Below are 16,248 nucleotides of genomic sequence, written 5' to 3' on the forward strand. Positions count from 1 at the left end.
TTATTTACCACTTCACATAACACTAAGGGTCACCCGATGAAAATTACAGGCAGCAAGTTTAAAACAAGCAAGAGAAAGTACTTCTTCATACAACACAATCAATCTGTGGAACTCATTGCCATGGGATGTTTGAAGGCCAAAAGTATAACTGGGTTAAAAAAACAGATAAGTTCCTGGAGGACAGGTCTGTCACATTAAGCCCCATAGTCTTCATAAAAATATGTTATAGTATGAATATAGCACACCTTAGATATATTTTATGCAAGATGGGTAATGTGAGATATCATTGGAAAGGTTACGATTTATTGAATGTGATTATACAGTCTGTGTACATATATAATTTCTGTATCTGGAGTTAGGAATATTGACTATGTAACAATTACAACTGTGTTTGCACCTGGAGAACGCCCACCAGACAGTAAGAAATCAGCCTGCAATGGGCCATAAGGAAAAACAATAAGACTTTGAAGATACTAATCTCCTGCCTTCCTGAGAAGCTTCTTGGGATGCTGCTTTGACACTGCAAGGTCAGGTGACTCTTATCACCTGGTACGGCGTGTCACCTTGAACATTGCTGGTATTTTTCCACTGGGAACAAAGGATTCCCACCTTATGTAAAACTTATTTAAGGGTGGGAAGTGAGTCTATCAGGGTCTCTGGTTCTTCACTGAATCACTGCCCAAGGTGACTGCTGGAAAGACTGAACTGGGGAAAGAACTGGACCAGGCTAGAAGGTGTCTGGCTTGTGAAGAATTTAATATCTGGAACTTTAAGCTGCAAACAAAAGCAGTTTGTCTTCAGTGAACTCTGCAATCTGCCTGAGACTGCTTTGGGGTGAAAAATTACTGTGTTTCCATTGGTGTACTGGGCTTGGTTTGTGTGTTTTGTTGTGTTTGCTCGGTGGTCTGCTTTGTTCTGTTTGCTGTCCCTTATAATCTCTTAAAATTTACCTTTTGTAGTTAATAAACTTATTTCTTGTTCATAACATAACCCACTTTGTGCAATTCATATCTGGGGAGGAGGGGACAAGAAGCTGTACATCTCTCTTTCCACATTGAGGGCGATTTTTATAGGCTTGCGCTGCGAAGATTTTTCTGCATAGCACAAGACAATATTATTTTGGATTTACTTCCCAAAGGGGGTGTGCACATGAGAGAGGGGTGAATCCCCGAGCTAAGTCCTCTCACACAGAGCTGATTTCAGTCTGTGTCTGCAGCCTTAACTATGTGTGTGCCAGAGAAGGCTTGAAGGCCTGGCACAACAAAGACAGGGCGAGGAAGCCCAGGCTGGTGGAACGGGAGGGCTCAGTAAGACCCCAGCACATCAGGTGGCATCTCAGACGGGCGGGTCCAATCCGTCACAAGGTCCATCAAGGGCTATTAGCCAGGATGGTCAGGGACACAACTCCATGCTTTGGGTGTCCCTAAATCTCTGACTGCCAGAAATTGGGACAGGGAGCAGATCACTCAATAATTGCCCTGTTCTGTTCATTCCTTCTGAAGCACCTGGCACTGAGCACTGCCACAGACCGGATACTGTATTAGATAAGCCGCTGGTCTGACCCAGCATGGCCATTCTTATGATCCTGCTACAGCTCTACTCACAATGTTGGGCTCCTCTCTTGGCACTCTTGGGGTTAGAACCTTCTCTGAGTCTCCTGCCATTGGAACAACCACTCTGCAGAAAACTCACTGATCATTTGCAAATCTTAGATGAAAACTTACCTTTGTATCCCTACTGTGATGGGGCCACCTAAACGCCCAGATTAGACAGGCAGAGATAGACCTTGCCATTAATCTCTGCTGCCACTATTAATCTTGAGTAGGAGCAGAGAGGTTCTTTTACCTCTATATTTGACACTGGTGCTGGAATCCTGTGTCCAGTTCTGGTGCCAACAATTCATGAAGGATGTGAGTCCTGAAGAGGACTCAGAGAAGAGTCACGAGAATGATTAAAAGATTAGAAAACCTGCATGACAGTGACAGACTCAAGGAGCTCCATCTATTTAGCTTAACAAAGAGAAGGTGAAGGGGTGACTTGATCACAATCTGTAAGTGTCTACAATGGGGAATATTTAATAATGGGCTCTTCAGTCTAGTAGGGAAGGTTCTAACATGATCCAATGGCTATAAATTCAAACTGGAAATAAGGCATAACTTTTTAACAATGGACACGGTTGATTCTCCATCACTGGCAATTTTTAAATTAAGGTTGGAAGTTTTCCCTCAAATATCTGTTCTAGCAATACTTTGGGGGAAGGCCCCTGACCTGTGCTATATAGGAGGTCAGATTAGATGACCACAAGGTCCTTTCTGGCCTTGGAATCTAGAAGTTATCATTGTAATAACTTTATTAAACCCTGTAAAGCATATTGGGACGCAATGCGTCTGACAGACACAAAGTAAAGGTATGTTGGGGATCTCCTTCTCAAAGCCAGTCACATGTTACAGTCCAGACTGCCTCAATTGTCGCTATCAATGTGAAGCCATGTGACAGCTGAGAAGTGTCCGAAAGGGTCCCTTCCTCAGGCAGAGGGTGCTAAGGGGGCAGATCCGGTATGTGGGCTGCTCTGTTTTCCTGCACTGTCTCCCAATGGTCCAACACACATTTCCCATCTATCTTGTGGATGTAGTTGATCGCGGATGGTTGGAATTCCCATTTTGCATGCCCCCTCTAATGAGCTCCCAGCTCACTCCTGCTCTCCTGAGTCCCTGGCTATTGACTCTGGAGTGTGCATACGCCTATGGAGAGGTGGGTCAACATGCCCTTGGAAGTGAGGTTAGGCAAACATGCTGCTGCTGAACTGCTGGCCTGCATGTCAAAAGAGTCATTTATACCAGGACTACAAAAGTCATACAATTGTTTGTATAAACAGCTAAGGGAACAAACTGGATTTTTCTCCCACTAAATTCACTGACTGCACTAGATCAATCACACTTGACCACGACAGTCCACTTCTCCAAAGCGCCATCCCAAAGGGCTGTCACTCAGTCAGGACAGGGTGCTAAGCCAACCCATTTCTTCACTTCTGCTTTGAAAGTCTGCTCTTTTCTGCCATCTTTGATTTACTTTTTATAGATAAGCTTCTGGTTCTGAAAACATTTTAAAAGCTTCAATAATGACCTGACCACAAACTGCCTCAGTAGCCCTAGCAAGCAACAAACCATAGAGGAAGGCACAGAAAGAATCATAAGGACTCAGCCACTTCACTGCCACGCAGGAGAGAGCAGCTGGCACAGAGTCAGGGAGTGATACAAGCAGATCTTCACAACTGCCAGTCTCTCAGCATTCACATCTTCACTCACGCTGCTAGCCAGCCTCCCCTTTGCCAGTGCAATGGATGCCTGCAGAATTCTGTGCCTATACCTTTAAGCCTGAAAAATGAATTGAGACAAATCAGAATACTTGTGCCTCCCGATACCCAAGGTCTGTCAGCTGATACATGGCACAGTTTGGAGCCCATAATCCAATGAAGGTGCAAATTTACAGGCAAAAGCAGTACTCGCTAAAGGCAAGCCAACCTTCTGAGAACATGAGGCTATGTGTAATGGCGGACAATCTAAAAATCAATGTTTGTAACATTTGGGAGAGGAATGGAGGCTCCAGCTCTTAGGAGTTAAGAACATAAGAATGGCTGTACTGGGTCAGACCAGTGGTCCATCTAGTCCAGTCTCCTGTCTTCCAACAGTGGCCAGTGTCAGGTGCCCCAGAGGGAATGAACAGAACAGGTAAATCATCAAGCAATCCATTCCCGGTCATCCACTCCCAGCTTCTGGCAAACAGATGCGAGGAACACTCAGAGCATGGGTTGCAACCCTGCCCATCCTGGCTAATAGCCATTGATGGACCTATTCTCCATGAACTAATCTAGTTCTTTTTTGAATCCTGTTATAGTCTTGGCCTTCACAACATCCCCTGGCAACGATTTCCACAGGTTGACTGCGCGTTGTGTGAAGAAATACGTCCTTTTGTTTGTTTTAAACCTGCTCCCTAGTAACTTCATTGAGTGACCCCTAGTTCTTGTGATATGTGAAGGAGTAAATAACATTTTCTTATTCACTTTCTCCAATCAGTCAAGATTTTATAGACTATCATATCCCCCCTTAGGCGTCTCTTTTCCAAGCTGAAAAGTCCTAGTCTTATTAATCTCTCCTCATATAGACGCTGTTCCATACCCCTAATCATTTTTGTTGTCTTTCTCTGAACCTTTTCCAATTCCAATCTTTTCTGAGATGGGAGGAACATATCTGCACATGAGCGTACCATGGATTTATATAGTGGCATTATGATATTTTCTGTCTTGTTATCTATCCCTTTCCTAATGGCTCCTAACATTCTGTTCACTTGGTTGACTGCCACTGCACAGTGAGCAGATATTTTCAGAGAGCTCCAAGTGAGCGCATAACTGGAATTCCAATGCCTGCCATTACATACAGTCTACTCTCTATGATTTATTATCAATCTATCACGTTACAGAACAGCAGTCACTAAGGTATTTAAGCACTGTACAAAACCAGAGAGTGACTGAGATGAGTATTTTATGTTACATACACTAAAACTAGGCTTAAAGAACCAGGGTAAATAAAGTCAAGCACTCAAGAGTTAGGAAATGCCAGTACTATGGTCGTCTGTACAACCTTAATTCTGCTCCCCCTGCACATATACAGCATGATACAGTCTTTAACTATATCATCTCATACTATTTTTTCCCTGGGCCCAGCCTCATTCAGTACACAGGATGGAGCACGCTCCAGGAACGCACTGGGGTTTTGCTGTGAAGAAGGCAGTTGTGTGTACAGCACCTCAGTCACTGTAAGAGCTGGAAGGTGCATAGAGAATGAGAGTGGACCGCAGGACACCATTACAAGTAAGGCAGGGGGGGACAGCTCAGTGGTTTGGGCATTGGCCTGCTAAACCCAGGGTTGTGAGTTCAATCCTTGAGGGGGCCATTTAGGGATCTGGGGCTAAAAAATCTGCCTGGGGATTGGTTCCCCCTTTGAGCAGGGGGTTGGACTAGATACTTCCTGAGGTCCCTTCCAACCCTGATATTCTGTGACTCTAAGGCAGGTGAATACCAGCCAGGAGAATTTTCTGGCTCTGCTTTTAGCACAGATTCCCCTTGTGATGTCACACAGGTCACTAAAATGAAAATATTTGCAGGTGTCACTAAGTGTGTGTGTTCCATATTTGCTGGGTGCCCAGTGTGAGACACTGGGGGCCTGATTCTTAGAAGAGTTGAGCACTCACAACTGTACCTTGTTGGTTGGTCCTAGCAGCCAGATAGCCCTGACGTCTGATCCTGTCTCTGCCACGGCCTCACTATAGGGCCTTGGAAAGTCTTTCGGTCCTGGTTTCCCCTTCTGTAAAATGGGGGTGATGATCCTAACTCACCTGCCTCACAAAGCAGTGTTGCAAAGAGCAATTAGTTACTGTCAGTCCTAGGATTTAAACATAGAAAGCACTATAACAAGCTAAGTTTGCTGAAAAATCTGGCTCTCCAAATATGGGTGCCTGTGACAAAGTGGGGTTTTTTTCTTGGGGTTTTCTGTCTTTTCCAGGGTTTGCATTGCATGGGGGGTGGAACTCAATGTCCCTGGGTGTTACTGGTTTAACGAGGTGAGGGGAGAGGGAGTTTGTTGTTACAGAGGACCGGAGAGGGACTCGGGACCCCAGCCCAGGAGACACAACCGGTTCTGGCCAGTGGGAGGACAATGGGCTGCAGAGAGAGGACCCCGGTGACCTGACCAGCCGGTTCCAGCCAGAGGAGGGCTGCGAGGAAAGGGGACTCAGGCCTTCCTGTTTACGACCCTGTTTACCTGGAGAGAAGACAATGGACTGAGGCGGGGCTTGAGGCCGGGGATATCAGAGACCCAGCTGGGAAGCAGGGGGGCTCGGGCTGGCGAGGGGAAGCAGGCAGAGCCCACCTGGATGCAGGGAGACTGGGATGTGCTGTTATTGTGAGAGGCCAGGCCTGAGGCCCTGAGAGTTTCCTGTGCTGTGTTCAACTCTCAATAAACCCTCCTGTTTTATGCTGGCTGAGAGTCACTCTGGTCTAGAGAACAGGGTTGCATCAGCCCCTTTGGGGGTGAAGAGGCCCAGGGGGTCCAGAGTGCGTGGACTCCCGGAGGGGGCCCACGGCAGAGACAGACGTGCTAAGGCTCAGAGAGGTGCGGCTCCAGGAGGTGGAGGGGCCTGACCCCGAGAGAGAGTGGACCCCCGAGAAGGGCTGTCTCACTGAAAGGGGCACCCCCCACGGACCGCACAGGGCCAAGTGTGGGCACGATCTGTGAGTCCGTGACAGTGCCCAATCACCAAGGCACCCCAAACTAATGGATAAGTATCCACAGGAGATGGGTAGGGGAAGTTAATGCACTGACTTCACACCATTTGTTGATTCACTCAGACTTTCCTGAACTCCCCCGTGTAGACAAGCCCATAGATGTGGCAGATTTTTTCAGAGGGGCTGGGGCTAGATGGCAGAGATTTGGCTCAGCCATACTGGAAAGCTGGGTTCCAGTCTAGGTTTGTATAACCTCTCAGTGAGATTAGAGCTGTGGTCCCCAAACTTTTCCTGTCGCCCCCCGCCCCGCCCCCCACCTCCCTTTACCAGTAATGGAATCTGCCTGTGGCCCCCTCCATTCCTGCACAGTTAGCTCAGCAGAGGAGCCTGGGCTGATCACAGAGCTGTGGGAGGAGCTGGGACTAGAGGCGGAGCTGGCCTGGGGGCAGAGCAGAGGGCGGAGCGGAGCTGTGGCTAGAGGCAGAGTTTGGCAGGGGCAGAGTGGTGCTGGGGCTGGGGCAAAGCAAAGCTGTGGCTGGAGGCGCAGCTGGAGATGGAGTGGAACTGTGTCTGGAGCAGGAGCAGAACTGAGTGGTGCTCCCTCCTTGCCCCCCATGCTGGGCTGGCCTGGGCCCCGCCATTCGCCCCCGTCTCCCAAACATTCCTCTGCACCCATCTAGGGGTGCATGCCCCACAGTTTGGAGACGACTGAGTTAGAGGACTTGGTCAGTAATAAGGGCTAACACCAGTCAACAGATTAAATGAGACTTGAACTTAAGACCCCAGATCAGTGCACCTCCCTCCAGGTCAAAGGAAGCTTCAATGGGGGAAAGCCGCACCAACACAGGCAGTAATAATTCTGTCCATGTCCCATGCAGAGACGTGCTACGAGGCAAGACGCCAGTACGATGCATACAGAACATTCAGGGCTTTCAGAAACAAGCTGTACTGAGCAAAAAAACAGATGGGAAACAGCAATTTTCAACAATTCTTAATCTTAACTTGCCCAAATATGAATGGATTTACCCAGGGCCATCAAAACGCACCTCCCTGACCTGAGGGCTTTTCCCTTACCAAATTTCAAACTCTTGCTGCAAACTATGGATGTGTTAGAGCTGGGTTTTTTTAATAAACTAAACCGAAAAAGCGAATAATTTTACAGTGGAACGTGTTAGGCAAGCTAAATACAGTGGGTCCCCAGTGGCTTCAGCGTGAGTGGCACCAGGGTGCCTGAGTGCTGAACTATAGTCCAGTCTGTGTGCATTTACAAATACCTATGAAACATGTCTTTGCAATCGCTGCTGTTCCACAGCTCTCTGTATGCACCTCCTCTGTTCTCCCTTGGTGCTCTGCCTCTCCACAAACAGCACATGCACCCTACGTGTGATTTAGCATGGGGAGGTTGGGCGGGAGAGGTGAGCATAGCATGGGGAAGGTGAAGGACATATGGAGAAGTTAAGAGCAGATACACAGAGAGAGAGAGAGAAGGAAAAAGAGAGGGACGTGGGGCACAGGAGATATTCTTGGAAGGCAGCATAAGGTGTTGACAGATGCCAGGGTCAGTATTAAGAAAACAAGGCAGTGAAAGCTGCAGAGATCCCACAGGGCTGAGGCTGACCTCACCCAGCGCTGCGGAAAGGACACACCATTCTACACATACGACATCCTCACCCGCCTCTCCGCATGCGAGTGACCCCACTCGCTCATTGACAGCGCTCACAGCAGCTACTCAGCCCTGGAAGTTAGGGTGATGCTTGCAAATGCACATCCAAGCGATACATCTAACTCATTGTGCTGCCCAGAAGACCCCATCAGTCAGTTCTCAGCCTCAAGTCCAGTCTAAGGTCCATTTGAGCCAATAGCTCCCCCCACCAAACCCCTCTAGATCAGTTCCTGCTCAGTGAGATAGCCTGAGCTTCCAAATTGCAGCTCTCCCGGGATGCAGGTAATTGGTGGGACAGGCCCTCATTGCTCCCAGATGACACTGCTGATGGGCAGAAGAGTTCTCCAGGGTAATGAGCTGTGCTCAGAGCTCTGTGCAATGAGACACAGACCTTAAGCCTTCTGCATTCACTTGGTTCAACCTTGTCCACTACTGCTGGCATCCCCCAGGGATCAGGGGTAGAGGGACCGCAGCTAAGCAACAGGTGTCTGTGTTTGCGTATGCATGAGTGGGCAGGTGTGTATGCACATATGTGTGGGTTTGTATGTGTGTCGGTACATCTGTCTGCACATGTGCATGGTTGGGGGAAGGGAATTACGGTTTCACAGCTGGCTGACCCCCCAACCATGCGTGAAGTGTGTCCAGAAAGGGGCTGCATGGTCAAATGGCCCTCATTGAGCGTAACCCACACACGACAGGAAATAGATCATAGACTCTCAGGGTTGGAAGGGACCTCAGAAGGTATCTAGTCCAATCCCCTGCTCAACGCAGGACCGATCCCCAACTAAATCCCCAAGTGGCCCCCTCAAGGGTTGAACTCACAACCCTGAGTTTAGCAGGCCAATGCTCAAACCACTGAGCTATCCCACCTCCCTAAATGCCTGTGTGGGGCGACTCCCAGACACTCACTTCACTTGGGGACCTTAGGAGCCTCATTTCCATGAGTGATGCTGATGCCACTTTCTCCCAGGCCCACAGTTTCTCTGCCCCAGCTCATAGCGGTACCGCAGCTAGGATGGATCCAGCACAGCCGCTGTATGGACCTCAGCCTGCAAACCCGTCCTGCCCCGTCACCCCACTGGCACCCCACAGGTGTCTGCTCGGCTTAGGGCCAACTGCTGGAGGCCCTAGGCAGCCAGCCCTGGAAGCTGACCCTAGGTGGCAGGGCCTGCCTCAGATTCTGAACTAAGCTCTCTGCTGGCCTACAGGGGTGCAGGTCCCCTGAGCTCTGCAGTGAATGTGACACTGTGGTCTGGGCTCTTGCAAGGGACACAGTGGGCTTGGAAGGGTCAGTGTGGAGAAAACGTTCAGGTAAGATATTGCGTGCCAAGCCTGCCCTGTCTGCCTCAGCCCACTGGTTTTCCACTCATCTGTGACAGAAAAAGACTAACTGATCACTTAATGAAAATAAGTGGTTACCTAGGTTCAGGTGATCACGACCTAATGACATTTGTGATTTGCACACAGAATACCGTCCCAGCCTCTCACACAGTGGTTCTCAACCCGCCACGGGCCACCTGCAGCCCAGTCAGTACACAGCTGCAGCCCATGTGACATGCTCAGGGCCATTAGGGAGTATCTATTCTGTGGATGCAGTCCACAGAACATAGAAAGTTGCATATGTGGCCCACAATGGTAAATAGGTTGAGAACCACTGCTCTAATATATAGACTTGCTGCAAGAAATGGGCCTCTTTCCCAAAGTTGAAAACAATTACGAGCAAAACTGATTGGAAGAAAAACTGTAAACCAAACAATGGAAAGGATAATTGAAAGTTCTTAAGAAGAGTTTCTAGAGCCCCCAAGCCTCACAATTTCATAATACAAAAGCAGGCTTTGTCAGTTAAAAAACAACCCTGGTCAAAGAGGAAAATGAAAGCGGCAGTAACAAAAAAAAAAAAAAAAAAAAAAAGGCATGTATCAACTGGCAAAAGTGGGAACCTGACACCAATGACTATAAATTAGCATTATGAAATTCAGACAATTGATAAAGGAAGCTAAAGGTATCAGTGAAAAATCAATGACACATGAGTTTAAAGGGCAACAGGAAAGAATTCTCTCAATATATCAGGAACAAATGACATCCTACATTCATTACTATACCAGCACAGTCAAATTGTCCACAACAATGCAAAAGAGGCTGAAGTGTTCAATAAATACTTTTGTTCTGTTTTTGGAAGGAGCAGGATGATGTATTCACAAGGTACAGTGATCATGAAATACTTTCTAATCCATTAGTAACTAGCAACAGCAATTGCTAAAGTTAGATATTTTTTAATGAGCAGGACCAGATAACTTACATCCAAGAGTTTTAAAATAATTGGTTGAAGAACCCTCTGAGACACTGATATTTGATTTTTAACAAATCTTGGAACGCTAGGAAAGTTAGAGAGACCTGGAAAAAGCTAATACTGTATCAGCTTCATATTTTAAAAGGGTAACTTTAGGCCAGCTAGCCTGCTGGAAAGGCAGATATGGAATACAATCAAAAAAGAATTAAATGGTGGAAGTGTAATTACAAATTTGGTTGATAAAGGTAATTGTGTTGACACAGTATGCTTAGGCTTCTGTAAAACACTTTACCCAGTACTGCATAACTTTCTAATTAAATCATTCTGAAAAGGACCTAGCAGTCCTGGTTGCTAGCTAACTGAACATCAGCTCCCTGTGCGATGCTGTAGGTAGGAAGGCGAAGCAATCCTGAGATGTCTAAGCAGGTGAATATTGTAGGAAGGTGGTGTGCTACCTCTGCATATGTATTAGTAAAATCATACTGGAATGATGTGTCTAGTTCTGGTGTTCACCCTTCAAAAAAGATGCTGAAAAATCAGAAAAAAACTGCAAGAATGATTAAAGATGAAAGCAGCTCAATCTACTTACTTTATCCGCAAGAAGGTTAAGAGGTCACAGTCTATAAGTGGAGCAGATATAAAATTTATACCCGCGGATGCAGATATCCACTGATATAATGTGGATCTCGGCGGAGCCGCAGGGCTCTACTGGGAACCACAGCGGCGAAAGCAACAGCATGTTGGGCTGCCACTCCCAGGAGCCAGCACCCAGCCCAGGCAACTCCTCCAGCGTGGCTGGACCACCCCCAGCCCTGCCCACTGGGGCAGGCACCAGGCTCACCAGCAGCTGTCCCTGGTCATGCTAGTGTGTGAAAGCATCTTGCATACTCCCGGACGGGAGACCCAGTATACTAACCACCCTGCTATACAACAACTATACACACCCCCCCCCCCCAATACATTAACCATCCCATACATACACTGCAGTGCACTCAGCTTCCCCCTCTCACGCCCATATACTCTGCACCTGACTAGTTTGGTGCCACAAGTCATGCAGGGAAGCATGGGAAGGAAAAGAGGAACAGAGGCTGGGATGTGGGAGCCCAGCCACCCGACCTGTTCTGTGCATGCAGCTCCCGGAGAGTGGGGCACAGAGGAAATGCAGGCGTAGGAGCCTGGGAGAAGGCACCCAGTTAATCAGGTGGGAGGCACTGCCAGGCCTCCCTGAGCCAATCCCAGGACAAAGGGAAGGCCCCAGGGAAGCCATTCCCATAGACCAGTGGTTCTCAAACTTTTGTACTGGTGACCCCTTTCACATAGCAAGCCTCTGAGTGCGACCCCCCCTATAAATTAAAAACACTTTTTATATACTTAACAGCATTATAAAGGCAGGAGGCAAAGCGAGGTTTGCAGTGGCTGACAGCTTGCAACCCAAGGGCTCCTGACCCCCAGTTTGAGAACCCCTGCCACAGACTATCTGCAAAGGCTCCCAGACAAGGCCCTGTCTGTGCCAGCCACAGAATTACACCAAGCCCTTATACCTGCACTGATGTCTGTGAAAAGGAGGGAGAACCGGCTAGCTCAGCTGGTTAGAGCATGGTGCTGATAACGCCAAGGTCATGGGTTCAAGCCCCACACTGGCCACTCCACGTGCAGGATGGAGAGGGTGGCTTCTGCTCTTTATGAACTAGATGACTTCCTGAGGTCCCTTCCAACCCTGATATCCTAACCTGGCTACTCACCTACCCCTCCCGTGGCTGCTCCCTGCAGCATACCCAATTCTTGCACATGGGACACAAAGGCACACAGGGGGCCTTATGGGCAAGACTACACAGGCAGGCATGCCCCTGGCACAGCTGGCATCGGGGACTGGCCAGTGCAAGGCAAGTCATAGAGATGGCTCCAGTGCTAAGAAGAGTGTGTTTATGGGACAAGGTGTGGTAGAGCTTTCTGTTCCCCTGAGCGTGGGCAGGGTGTGCTGGTCTGTGTGCCGGGGGGAGTGGGGGCAGGCAGTGCCGGTCTGTGTCCAGAGCATTGCGGGAATCTCTGTACCGCAGGGAGTGCTGGGCTGTGTGCCGGGGACGCAGGGGTGGGTGGGGAGAGTCAGGGCAGGCAGTGCTTGTCTGTGCCCAGGGCATTGGAGGATCTCTGTGGCCCTGAGCGTGGGGAGTCAGGGCAGGCACTGCTGGTCTGTGCTCAGGGCATCAGGGATGACTGGCTGTTGTCCTACTCCTGGGCACACATTTAGGGTGACCAGATGAGATGAAGAAAATATTGGGACACTTGGGAGGGAGTCCGCCGGCGGAGAAAAAAAACCAAAACAAACCAGTGCTGTCGGCGGAGCGAAATATCAGGACCCTACACACACTGCATCTCTGTGGCTGCCCTGCCCATGGGCTCAGTTAGCTGTGGTGTCAGGTATGACGCCTGTTCACACAACCCCACCTTGAAGTCATGTGGCCAAGTCTTTTTGGATGGTCCTGGGGACCCAGCCTGGTGGTGTAGCCCCTCGGTGCAGCCGCTCCTCCCCTGTCTGCACCCACACTGGCACTGCCATCCCCTCCCCGGGAACCCTCCCGAGCCAACCCCATCCCAGCGCCAGGCAGCTGCCAGTCTGCCCAATCCGAGTGGCACCACCATACTGGGACCGAAACACTCAAAGGGCTGCCATCTCTGCTCTAGTGCTGAAAATTAAATTAAAAGCACAACAGGGACAGTTAATTAAAGCAGATTAGTGCGAGACTAATTAGGGACACTGACACTGGAACCATCAAGCCCTGTGATGTTAATTAGCTGTTCATTAATGTCAGCTCCCTGTTCAGTACAGAAATATGAACAGCCTTTCTCCTGGGTTCACTCACGGCAGAGCAAACAGCCATGTTACGCTCGCCTCTTCCAGGCGTGTGGGCTGAGATCCTGCAGCAGGGACCCCCACGACGGCCCAGCTGCTGCCTGTCCCCCTTGTCTCCCGCATTAGCGTGGTGCCCAGCAGCAGGCAGACTCTGTTCTCAGTTACTTCCGTGCACATGAGGGTTACCCCGGGCTGGTGAGTGGCCTCACCCCGGATTTACACTCTGGGTCTGGATCCAGGCCTGCTGGCGGATCAATGGCTGGGACACACTAGCCACTCCCCAGTGATGCAGGGAGCTGTCTGGTGTCTGTAGAGACGCAGTGGTGATGGCATGGAATCCACCAAGCATCCTTCCTTGGGGCCTGGCCTCACCCGTCTCCAGACTGGACCCCAGGAGGGGTTTAGGATGGGCAGGGCAGGGCGGGCAGCAGGATCAGAGAAAGGCAGCTCCTGGCAGGCCCATGGAGTGTGCGTCAGACTGCAGCTGGGATCCAGAGCTGCCAGGAGGGGGAAGCTGCTCTCACCCAGTCCCCAGCCCCATTGGCAGAGGCACAGTCTGCAGCCTCTTGTCAAAATGTTTGATTCCTGCAGCCTGCTGGAAACAACAACTGGCATCAGTGCGGGCACCCATCCAGAGCCGCTGCCCTGCCTCTGCAGAGGAGGCACAGCAAAGGGGTAGCAAGGCCCCAGCAGGCACTCACATGACAACCGGCACCCAACTCAGTCACCTGCCCCACTTGGGCACATACAGATCCCAGTCCCAGGTGACAGCAAGGAGCCACTGTAACACAACCTGCAGCACAAGAACAGCAGAACCTTCCCCAGCTGTGCATGGCTGCACCAAGGGGGTCAGCCAGCCAGCACAATGAAACCCAACACAAGAACGTGTCAATCGCAGCCACGCCATGGACAGTCCCATAGTACTGACCACCACTGCATGGCTACACTGGGAGCTGGGGCGCACAACAGCCCCTCTCAGCCACAGGCCCCCATATACGCCTGCATCATCTGACAGCTTCAGCACACACCACCCCATCCCAGCCACAGTTCCCTGATACACTCAAACACCATCAGACAGAGCTCCAGCACACACCACCTCATCCAAGCCACATACCCCCCATATACCTCAACATCATCCGGCAGAGCTCCAGCACGTAACACCCCTTTCCAGCCGCAGATCCCTGATACACCAAAACCATCCGGCAGAGCTCCAGCACACAACACCCCATCCCAGCCACATACCCCCCATATACCTCAACATCATCCGGCAGAGCTCCAGCACACAACACCCCATCCCAGCCACAGACCCCAATATACCCCAACACCATCTGAAAAAGCTCCCACAAAGTACTGATCTATTACTCACACTAATTAGTATCTTTCTTCTCAGTATCTTGGGCTTGGTCTACCCTTGAGCTTATTTTGGTACAACCCACATCACTCAGGACGTGAATAATCCATACCCCTGAGCGATGTAAGTTACACCGACCTACGTGCTAGTATGGATAGTGCTATGTTGGTGGGAGAGCTTCTGCTACCGCATCTCTCAGCGTTGTTATGCCGACAGGAGAGCTCTCTTCTGTTGGCACAGAGCATCTTCATCAGATGTGCCACTGGAGCGCTTCTAGCATAGACCAGTCCTTACATCTCCTCACTCCTCATGGGGGGACGTGCTACTCAGTGTGACACAGACCATGAGCATCTGTCCCAATACGAGACCAAGACATCCTGGGAAATCTCCCAGCGTCTGAACACACTGCAACCAAGGTGCGCGCAGCAGCTCTCCTGCTCCATGCTTTGGCTCTTAGCAGTGGCTTTCCCGCACTGCACAGCGCTCACCTCTCCTCTTACCCCCACAAGCAAGGAAAGGCCCCAGCCACAAGGAATCCAGCCACATTCATGCAAAATGGCTGAACGTTCAGCAGATCATCCCCCAGCTCACAGCTCCTCAGTACAAACAGCCCTTGAATGTATGCCAGTTAGTCGGCGCTTGCACCACAGCTCGTCTGAGCACAACCAGAATTCTGACGTATCACAACGGAGGTTTCTAGTGTGAGCCTGCCGTGCACGTCTGTCCCACCACAGTGCACTCCAGTGCAAAACACCACTCCCCAGCAAAATGCCCCAACGCACTGGCCTTCTGAGTACAATCCTGCCTTATAGAGCTAGAGACAACCTGGCACATCCCTCTTCAGCCCCTGGTCAGCAAGCAGTGACCGGCAAAGGGAACTCATCCAACAGCCAGTGCAGAAGACTGAGCAGGCTCTGGAGCGAGGGCTCCGTTTGTGTATGGTGCATGTTGGCCAGGGGCAGAAGCTAAGTGAAAACAGGAATAGATCTGACTCCACTGCTTGTCCTGCCCCCAGAGCATATTTAGGGCTTTCAGAAGGAAACAAAACTTGCTTTTCTTAACACTAATCAATTTATAGCAATCAACATAAAACCCATTAGGAGCTGTTCCCCACTGGAGTTTCAAAGAGACTTTTGACCCCACGAGGCACTGAGCTGATTGATTAGAAATTCCTGACACTGATGTGCATCTTAGAAGGGTCCAGTATAGCTTTAATTGCTCTCTCCTGGGACAGTGATTGCATGTCCACATCTGTCAGTCGCACTCTGCGTGTAGGGGAGAATTCATGAGCAATACTGAGTTGCATGGCACAGCTGGGGAGGAGGCGGAATCTGCTGGCTTAAACAACCTCTGTAAATCCCATGGGGCAAATCATTTGCATGATCCCTTTTTCCTGGGCAAGAAACCTTAATGCATCAAGACATAAAAAGAACCATGCTACGGAATGGAGGCAGCCTGTGTAGTGGTTAGAGCAGCAGTTCTCAAACTGTGGGTTGCAGCCCCAAAGTGGGTTGCAAGTTTGTTTTAATGAAGTCGCCAGGGCTGGACTACCTGCAGCCCGGGTCTGAAGCAGGATCCCGAGTTCCGCCGCCTGGGGCTGAAACTGACACCTTAGCAACTCAGCTTTGCTTGGCCCCTTGTGGCCTGGCGCCCTGGGCAATTGCCCCGCTTATCACCCCTAACGCCAGCCCTGATTCTAGACTCTAGATTAACACAGGGCACTGGGGTCAAGAAGTAATTTTTGTTGTTGGAAGTGGGTCGCAGTGCAATGAAGTTTGAGAACCCCTGGGTTAGAAGACAAGGCTGGGGCCCA

The 16,248-nt window shown here is 49.9% G+C and overlaps 1 protein-coding gene and 1 non-coding gene across 5 annotated transcripts in view; one reads left to right on the forward strand and one right to left on the reverse strand.

Annotated features, from left to right (window-relative positions):
• EPHB2 (EPH receptor B2) overlaps window positions 1-16,248 on the reverse strand; it is a 186,734-nt gene that overhangs the window by 118,104 nt on the left and 52,382 nt on the right. The gene's annotated exons all lie outside the window — the stretch shown is intronic.
• On the forward strand, window positions 11,804-11,877 carry TRNAI-GAU (transfer RNA isoleucine (anticodon GAU)). Its single transcript has one exon. It is a non-coding gene; the product is annotated as a tRNA-Ile (tRNA).

The sequence above is a fragment of the Chelonoidis abingdonii genome, chromosome 23, assembly GCF_003597395.2.
Source record: "Chelonoidis abingdonii isolate Lonesome George chromosome 23, CheloAbing_2.0, whole genome shotgun sequence".
Lineage (NCBI taxonomy): Eukaryota > Metazoa > Chordata > Testudines > Testudinidae > Chelonoidis > Chelonoidis abingdonii.